Below are 9,442 nucleotides of genomic sequence, written 5' to 3' on the forward strand. Positions count from 1 at the left end.
CTTGGTCTTGCACTTTCAAAGTAAACTCTACTTTCTCCACATCAATAAGAGCTTTAGCAGTTCATAGAAAAGGTCTCCCAAGTATGACAGGAACCTCACAATCCTCCTCTATATGAAGAACAATGAAGTCATCCGAGAAAATGAATTTATTAACCTTTACTAAAAACATCTTCCACAATACCTCGAGGATAAGTGAGAAATCAATCAACAAGTTACAATGTCATTATGGTTGGCTTAATTTCCCCTAATCCTAACTTTCGATAGATCAACAAAAGCATTGGATTAATACTAGCCCCTAAGTCACTTAAGGCTTTAGTAAAAATTAACACACCAATTATGTAAGGAATAGTGACCTGGATCCTTGAGTTTCGATGGAAGCTTGTTCTGAATAATAGCACTACACTCCTTAGTGAGTGCCACTGTCACATACTCACCCAATCTCCTTTTTATTGTCAAGATATTTTTCAAGAACTTAACATATGAAAGCATCTACGTTAAAGCTTCAACAAAAAGGATGTTGATGTGGAGCTTATTAAAACCTCTAGAAATTTCAAAATTAATTGTCCAACTATTTCTTTTGAAAGTGTTGAAGAAACGAAAGAGAAGGGTGTGCAGCCTATGCATCCTTGACCTACACTTGATTATCTAACTTTCTAACTTCTGATTCATTGTTAATTGACTTCTTTTATGGCTCTTTTTGCTTACTACAACTGCTAACCTCTTTCCCATTCCGAAGGGTAACTGCCATACAAAATTCCTTAATTTCCCTCTTAGGATTAGGTTCAATATTACTCGGTAGGGTCCCTTGAGGCCTATTATTAACAGCATTGGCTAATTGGCCCACTTAAATCTCAAGATTTTTCAATGAAGCAATCTAACTATGAATAAGGGCATTTGTCTTAACCATATATTGCATGAACAGCTCCACCAAAGATGACTTTTTTTCTTGCATTAGGGGTCTTGGTTGTTGTGGAAAACTAATAGCAAAATTTAGTCTCAAAGCTAATGAAGAACCTTGATTATTGTTTCAAAAGAAGTTAGGGTGATTCCTCCACCTTGGATTATAAGTGTTTGAATTTGGGTTGTTTTGCTGCTTATTCCCCATAAATTGAACAAACTTCATACTCGTAGGACAATGATCACAAGAGTGTACATTGCCGCAATAATCACAACTAATAAAAGGACTTTATATTGAATGCACTCCAAAGGAATCAATTTTCTTAATGAAAAAGGTTACTTGAGCAATCAACACATTAATAACATCCAGCTCGTAAACACCAACTACCCTCCTTGGTAAAGCCTTCACAAAATGCCACTAATAGTTGTTTGATGCCATCTCTTTTAACAAGTCATAAGCATTACCAATCGACTTTGCAAAAGAACACCACTAGTTGCAACATCAATGGTAGTCCAAATTGGATTCAACAACCATTATAAAATGTTTGCAGTTGAAGACACTTAGGTAGACCATTGTGTGGGCATCTCCAAAACAAGTCCTTGTACCTCTCCCATGCCTCATACAATGACTTAGAGTCTAATTGTATGAAAAAAGTGATATCATTCCTCATCTTAGCTATCTTAGCAAGGGAAAAGAACTTGGCTAGAAATTTCTGTGCAAAGTCATCCCAAGTAAAGACGGAGTAGGTGGTGAGAAAGTTCAACCAAACTTTGGTCTTATCTTGCAATGAGAAAGGAAACAACCTCAACTAAATGACATCATCAGTAACTCCATTATACTTAAAAGTCTTACAAATCTGCAAGAAGTTTGAAATGTGAGTGTTTGAATCATCATTTAATGGGCCTCCAAATTGAACAGATGTTTGGATCATTTGAATGATGGCCAACTTAACCTCAAAATTGTTCGCTTGAATTGTCAGCCTTTGAATACTCGAATGGAGTCCTTGAACCAAAAGAATCGTATAGTCTCTCAAAGATCGATTATCCTTCGCTACATGCTCTTGCAGTTGTTATTCTCTGGGGTTTTGAACCATTGTTTCAAATTGATTGGAGTTTTGTCTCAATAATCTCCGAAAAGTCTTCTCGATTTCTAGATCACAAAGTACAAGTTCCAAACTCACACTCTTCTCAAACAATGACTTTACATACTTGAAAATAAAAAGAAACAAAACTTAAATTAAGACCAGCTTGAATTGGTATTAATATTAACAAAAGCATATAAAAACAACTCCCCAACAATGGCACCAAAAACTTGTTGCAAGCTTAAATCCTATATGAATTTAAACTGACACGCAAGTGCACGTGCTGTGAACAATTAATAAAGTGATAAGTACAAGTGTTGATCACACAAGGAGTTGATTATAATTTTTCACTAAGTACTAAAATTGGGTCAAGCTAGCCTTATCTAAGCTAACCAAAGTGTGTAAAAACAAAGTAATTAATTAAGCTATTAAAGAAATGCAAGGTAAAATAATCTAGACACAATATTTTAAAAATCTAGGATTATTGTTTCATTCAACATTTCACTTAGACTGTTATTTCTCTTAATTACATAATTCAATGGGGGTTGATGCTAGTCTAGAATCCTAATGCATGTACAAACCTATTTCTAGGTATTTTTACAATTGCCTAGATTAATTGGGTTTGTATATGTCTATAGGATTCAATTAAACTAAGTTCTTTAAGCACAATTTCTACTTAGACTATACCTAGTTGCTAATCAAGGCACTTAATTTCTAAGTGATATGAACACTTATTATCTAAACCAAGGTCTAATCTAAACTAACTTTGTCAAATCTCATTTAGACACCACAACCATTCAATTGGTGATCAAGCAATCAATGGTCAAAAAATTCATATTTGAATAAACATCAACATACCTATTCAAAATAAGTAAAAGAGAAACAAATAATCCAAGTTACATGAAGAAATGCTCCAAAATCCTAGATAAAAGCTATTTAGTTCATCATAGTTGATAACTCTATTATATAGAGTTATTTTGACACATTTTGGAGGCTTAAGTAGTTAGATCTTTAAGATTTTAGGTGTTTTTCTAGTTTAAGTTTGATTACATGTTGAGTAGTTAATTTAAGTCATTTTAGTTAAATTTAATGTTATTTTACTTTAAATTACTTTAAGAGTAGTATTGGTAATTTCTTTTACTGCTTTTGTAGGAAATTTGATGAAAAAGGCTCATTTGATGAAAATCAGTGCAAATATGGTGATAGCTGCATTCATATATGTTGCAGTATTTTGACCATATCTCTGCCTAAAGAGCTCCAAATGAAGTGATTCTAACACCAATAGACTTATAAGAGGAAGGACTACAACGTTTATATTTACCACTTCACCCAGTTCGGATTGGATCATGGTCAAAATATTTGTCTAAGCCGGAGCATTGCAGTAGTATGCATAGACTGAACATGATACGGTATTTGGAACTTATCTTTCAATCTTGAATCTCAATTGACGTGAATCGTGAGCCATTGGAAAGTTAAGAGATAGAGGTAAAACTTTCATGTTTATCACTTTGCCCAGTTCGAAACAAATCAGGGTGAAAATCATGTTCGAAGTTGATAGACCGCTGTAGTGCTAGGAGAACAAGGTTGCATCGCTGGTGAAAGGAAGCGCATCACATTTTCTCGAGAGCTTAGTGCTGCAGTGCTAAAGAAGTAGCACCGTAACATTGGGCGATTTTCCAAAAATAAAAAATTGACTAGATTTTGGAAATTAGGTTACTTGGAGCTTATTCAAAGGACTTTTTTCAAAGGTTTAAGAAGGAGGCAGCATGCAGCTATTCTGGAGATTTAAAGCTAAGAACAAAGCAAGAAAACAAGAGAATTTGAGAGAGAATAGAGATCATAAAACTTCAATAATTAGTTTATTTCTATACTTTTGTGTTTCTTTTATTTTCTGTGGCTTGGATTCATGGCTAAATTTCTTTGGATGTTGTTTTCATTAGTTATTATAAGCTAAATTATCTTTCTAGGATTATGGTGGATTTCAACATGTAGTTTGAATATTAGTTTCTCTTTTATTTATCATGAATGGGTGTAGTTTTGCTTATTCAAATCTGTTCTTAATGCTTTTGAGTGCTTGGCCAACAATTAACTGATTTGTGAATTTAATTGAGACTCGACAGAGAGATTTTAGATTGGACTAAGATTTGAATAGTGTATGTTCATATCACTTAGGTGATTTGATTCGCGATTCGGGTAGAAATATGCCAATTGCCATACATAGCCACACTTGCTTCATGAATTTTAATTTAATTAATTCCAATAGACATGTAGTGAACTAATTAAGTTAGGTATTTATACAAGCAACTCGACGGAGACTTATCCATAACTTTGGATTCTAGGTTAGTAAAACCACCCAGGAAAGATAAATAACAAGAAAAGCTTATCTCAGATGCAATGTTGTATGAACCCATAATCCTAGGTCTTTAATATATTGCTTTTCTTAACTTATTTAGTTTTTTAGTTTATTTACTGTTGACTTTTAATTGTTTTTAATTAGTTTTTCTTCAATTATCAGATTGCTTAAATAAGATTAATTTGTTTTATAATTTTAGTAATTAGTGAAACTTTAGGAACAAATCTCTGTGGGAGCAATACTCTACTTCATCATTATATTACTTGCTCGATACGTATACTTGCAAGTGCAAAATCGACAACAATAGTTACAGCAAAATTCAATATTTCTAGAAAATAACTCATTTCTACAATACAAAATACAGAGAGAAAGGAAAACTAGTGAGAGAAATGACTTGCTACAACTTTTTGGAACCAAACCCCTTTTCTCCTTTCGTAGAAAGCTTTCTTTTCCAGAAAATATTCTATGCTTCCAACCCCCAAAAACCCACTTAAAATGACCTATTTATATCATCCTTTAAAAAGCCCCAAATGCCAAATTCGAGCATGTGCAAATTAAAATTCCTAGTGCTGGAGCCTAAAAGTATAGTGGTTGGTGCGTAGGCACTAGGCTCTCTATCCCTTTTTGCTGTGTTTGAGGAGTGGCCAGTACCTAGGTGCTGGGTGGCTGGTGCCTAGGCATTAGGCCCTCTATTTGCTGCATTGCAATATGCAACAGTCCTTCAAATTCCAATGCATTTTGTACCATAATTAGATCAGAACTTGGTAAAGTGATAAACACAAAAGTTGTAGCCCTTCCTCTTATCTTTCCTGAGGTCCAAGAATTATGGTGGTAAGACTTCTGTAGCTCAAGTTGCACTCAAAATACTATAGTATGCTCAAGAGATACCTCAAGCCATTTTGCACAGTTCATCATCCATTGAGCTCTCTTGCACATAAAAGCCTTCAATAACAATAAGACCAAATTAGTGATGGTTCAAATTGGGGTTTTTAACATGAAAGTAAATTAAAATCACTTAAACTAAAATAATTAAATATGCAGGAGACTTATTAATGAAAAACATGAAAATTACCTAAACACAACTAAAAACACACATGGACTTAGCTCTTTTAATGCCCAAATAGTGCAAGATAACTTTATATAATAGAGTTAGCACTATGTCATGATATCTACTAAATATTTTTGATTTATAGTGCTACAACTCCAAGTATAATAAATAATATCCTTGATAGAGGATGTTATGGTACTAAACACAATGCTTGATATCATTGATCTATAGTGATATAGTTCAAATCATTATATTTGATATCCTTGATCTGTAATGCTACACTTCCAAGCCTAATGCTTCATATCCTTAATCTAGGGTACTACGGTTCCAAGCATAACAGATGATATCCTTGATATTGCTTAATTATATCCTTGATTTGTAGTGTTACGTTTCCAAGTATAATGCTTAATATTCTTAATATGAGGTTCTACAGTTCCAATTATATTGCTTGATATCCTTTATATATCACGATATGTAGTTGATATCCACAATTTAATTATCCTTGATTTGTAGTGCCATGATTCTAAGCATAATGCCTAATATCCTTGATTTGGGATCCTATGGTACAAAGCATAATACATGATATTCTTGATATTACTTAATTATATCTTTGATTTGTAGTGCTATGTTTCTAAGCATAATTGTCACGACCCGGTACTCTCTTTGAGCCCGTGACATCCGCCGCGATGTCTCGATAGACATTCATTACCCAGAATGTCAACCGAAACCCCGCAAGGCTCTCGCATCAGTTTTATATCTCCCCTATGAGTAATAGTTACTAAATATCATGTTTTAAGGGAATATAAACTATTTTTAAATCAAAACAAACAAAAAAATAATTTCTGCCACACAGGGGTATTTTGGTCATTTTTACCCGAAAATTTTGAAACCTAGTAAAAATACAGCATACGATCGAAAAACATACATTTTTTATCTAAAAATAATTTTAGTAATCTAAATCATCCATTTAAAATGAAATTATGGCAAATCAAACTAAATAAAAATATTAAATAAAATATTCTATTTTCTTAAAAAAGAATATTTATAGAACTCTGCGTAAATAATTTTTGTAGCGTAAAAGCAAAAGACATTCATACATACAGTGGCACACGCAGACATGTATACAAAATATTCTACAATGACATGTGGGCCCCGATATAAACGAAAATATGCAAGACTGTAGACCTTCTATTTCTAAGGATGCAGATCCAAAAGCAATCCTCAACAAAATCGGCTGTCTACAAACTGTCTTGACCCTAAAATGGGTGAAATGAAGGGGTAAGTTTTTATAAACCCAGTGATTAAGCAAAAGTTCTTCTATAAGATCTAAAACCGAGTAAATAGAGATAGTTAAATTATCCCATCATAATATAATTCATAACATTCAAAACTCATTTCAATTCATATAAAATAATTACATTTCATCAAAATAAATCAGAAAGGCTTATGACTCTCTTAAAACTTGGCTCGTGCCAAAACTCGCACTCGGAGACACCTTGGCCCAAGCATCTAATCGAGTCCGTCAAGGCTGTTACAACGATATATACATATAAAACATGTTTTACGTTTAAAAACGTAGTCATTCCTTGGCGTTGGCTGAGTTTCACCTTCACGTGGTGGTTCGGTGTGAAGTGAACTCTAAATATACCTTAGAAGATACCTTCCGCGCCTCTCATACTAAGGTAAAATATAACGGGGTTTACCTTACCCCTCTAATAGGCTGGTCCACGGAAACCCGCCCAATACAGTAAGCTAATCAAATAACCCACCAAATCAATAAACATTTCAACAGCATGACGTGGCTAATATAATATTATCCAGCCTGTGTCACGACAAAACAAAACAGTTTATATATTCCACAAAAAAAATAAATCCAACCATTCATGCCATCACATTGTCATAAGCCACTAATTCAAACCATATATCAAAACACGAGTATATAGTCTCCACTTACTCAATTTCCAAAACCAGTATTCAATTTCAAAATAAGTTATAAAACTCATTTCATTTAACCAACAATTCAATTTTAAAACAAAATAATTTACCATTTAAACTCATTATTCTTTAAAACATAAAAACGAGTAGAAACAACTTTAGATAGTTAAGATGAAAGTCTGTTACTCACAATAGCGGGAGTTTGGAGTACTCCTATTCTTGGTCCTCGGGTACAATGTCTTTACCCTTATCAGAAGGCTCACCACCTATACATAATACACGACACATAATTCAATATATTCGTGCCAAACTATTATAAAATTATTTCAGGCCTATATGAATGCATGAAATTGAGTGAGAATTGTTTGAATAATCACTTAAAGACGGTGTTCTACGTGGGTTCAATTATGATCGGACTGAATTTGTAGTCGACCTAACTCAAACTATACACTGTTAAATTAACCAAAACATCCGATTCAACTTCAAATATATTCATTTCACTTCTAAAATTCCAAATACACCTAAGTACCTCAATAAGCTTAATTGTGACTTAATTCACCGTAATGGAATTTCATTCCGATTTCAATATCCGATACCATAAATCATCAATTACTAGCTAAATAACTTGAAATACAACAAAATCCATCATCAATATGTCACCATAAAATTTGGCCAAAATGGGTTGTTGAAGGGCATGTGATTTTCTTGCTTGTTTTTCATGTCAAACATCATCAAACAACTAAAAACACTAAGATATCATGAAATCTAGCAAAATCCACCATCAAAATCTCTCTCTCTAAGTTCAGCCAGCATGCAATCCTTCATGGAAACTTGTGTTTCATCCATAGAAAATGAAAAAGAAAGCATGGGTAAGGTAAATCTTAAGCTAAAATTGAAAATCTTACCTTTACTTGCTTGATTCCTTAAAATCCAACAATTTCTCTTGAATTTTTCCTTCCTAGGGTTTGTTCTTCTCTTTTTCTCTTTGTTCCCTTGCTTGGCCGGCCATAAGAGTGTGAATGTGAGAGTTTTAAGTGAGTTTATATAGGAAATTAAAATAATATTCAAGCTTGACACTTGTCACCTTTTAATTGGTCCATGTTTAAAAACTTAACAATTAAGCATTTCATTCCCACCACATATAATCTCTCACTTAAAAAAATAATGGGTGAAATTCATGGGTTTGACAAGTGTCATGGTGGTGTGAAATTTCAAAAATTTCAATTACGTCCCCATGGACACGTAAAATAATCATTTTGCCCTTATGTTCAAAAAAATGTCGAAATTAAAATTTTTCACTTCTAAAATTCAAATCATGCTCCAATTAGTCAAACTTGGTCATAAATTTCGTCCAACATTCCAATTTTGCCCTCGAGTGCCAAAATGACCATTTTACTCCTATGTTATAAAAATTCTTAATTTGACTCCAAATTAATCTTCAAACTCCGAATCACCATACTAAGACATTCTAAGGTTCAATAACTCTCAAATACATCCTAAAATCTCTATTCAGACTAGTTCGAGATTTTAATCGACTTAATTGTACTACTAGGTACGATACTAATTTTTAACGATTCTCCGAGGCATCCAAGTATGCAGACATGTTATCAAATACATGAATGACATGGCAAGTATATAATAGAGCTGGGCTTGACAATAATGCTTGATATCCTTGATCTAAGGTACTATAGTTCTAATTATAATGCTTAATATCCTTGATATTTCATAATATCTACTTGAAATCCACTACTTAATTAATTATTCTTGATTTATAATGTTATAATTCCAAGCAAAATGTTCAATACCTTTTATTTGAAGTTCTATGGTTCGAAGTCCAATATCAATTACTACATTACCAAATTTAATTAGACTCATGTAATCTAATTCTACCGATCTAGTTTTAACCAATAAATTATATATATTGCTCGAGCTCATTGTGCACGTATTACTCTAGTTATAGTAATATGATTGTTATAAAATAATTCAATAATGTTCGAGCATTTGGTTTATCAATTGGTACATAATCTCCTTATTTAAACAGAAAAAGTTGAATCTCCCTTTCCCCAATTAAAAAAAATTAATAAAAATAATTTATAATGCTTTGTTGGTTAAAAAATAATAAATGAA

The 9,442-nt window shown here is 32.8% G+C and overlaps 1 non-coding gene across 1 annotated transcript; it reads left to right on the plus strand.

Annotated features, from left to right (window-relative positions):
* Nucleotides 1-1,464: 1,464 nt before the first annotated feature.
* Nucleotides 1,465-1,571, plus strand: LOC148763625 (small nucleolar RNA R71). The gene has a single exon (XR_016025600.1). It is a non-coding gene; the product is annotated as a small nucleolar RNA R71 (small nucleolar RNA).
* The last annotated feature ends 7,871 nt before the right edge of the window (nt 1,572-9,442 follow it).

The sequence above is a fragment of the Theobroma cacao genome, chromosome 3 (assembly GCF_053813885.1).
Source record: "Theobroma cacao isolate CCN51 chromosome 3, ASM5381388v1, whole genome shotgun sequence".
NCBI lineage: Eukaryota > Viridiplantae > Streptophyta > Magnoliopsida > Malvales > Malvaceae > Theobroma > Theobroma cacao.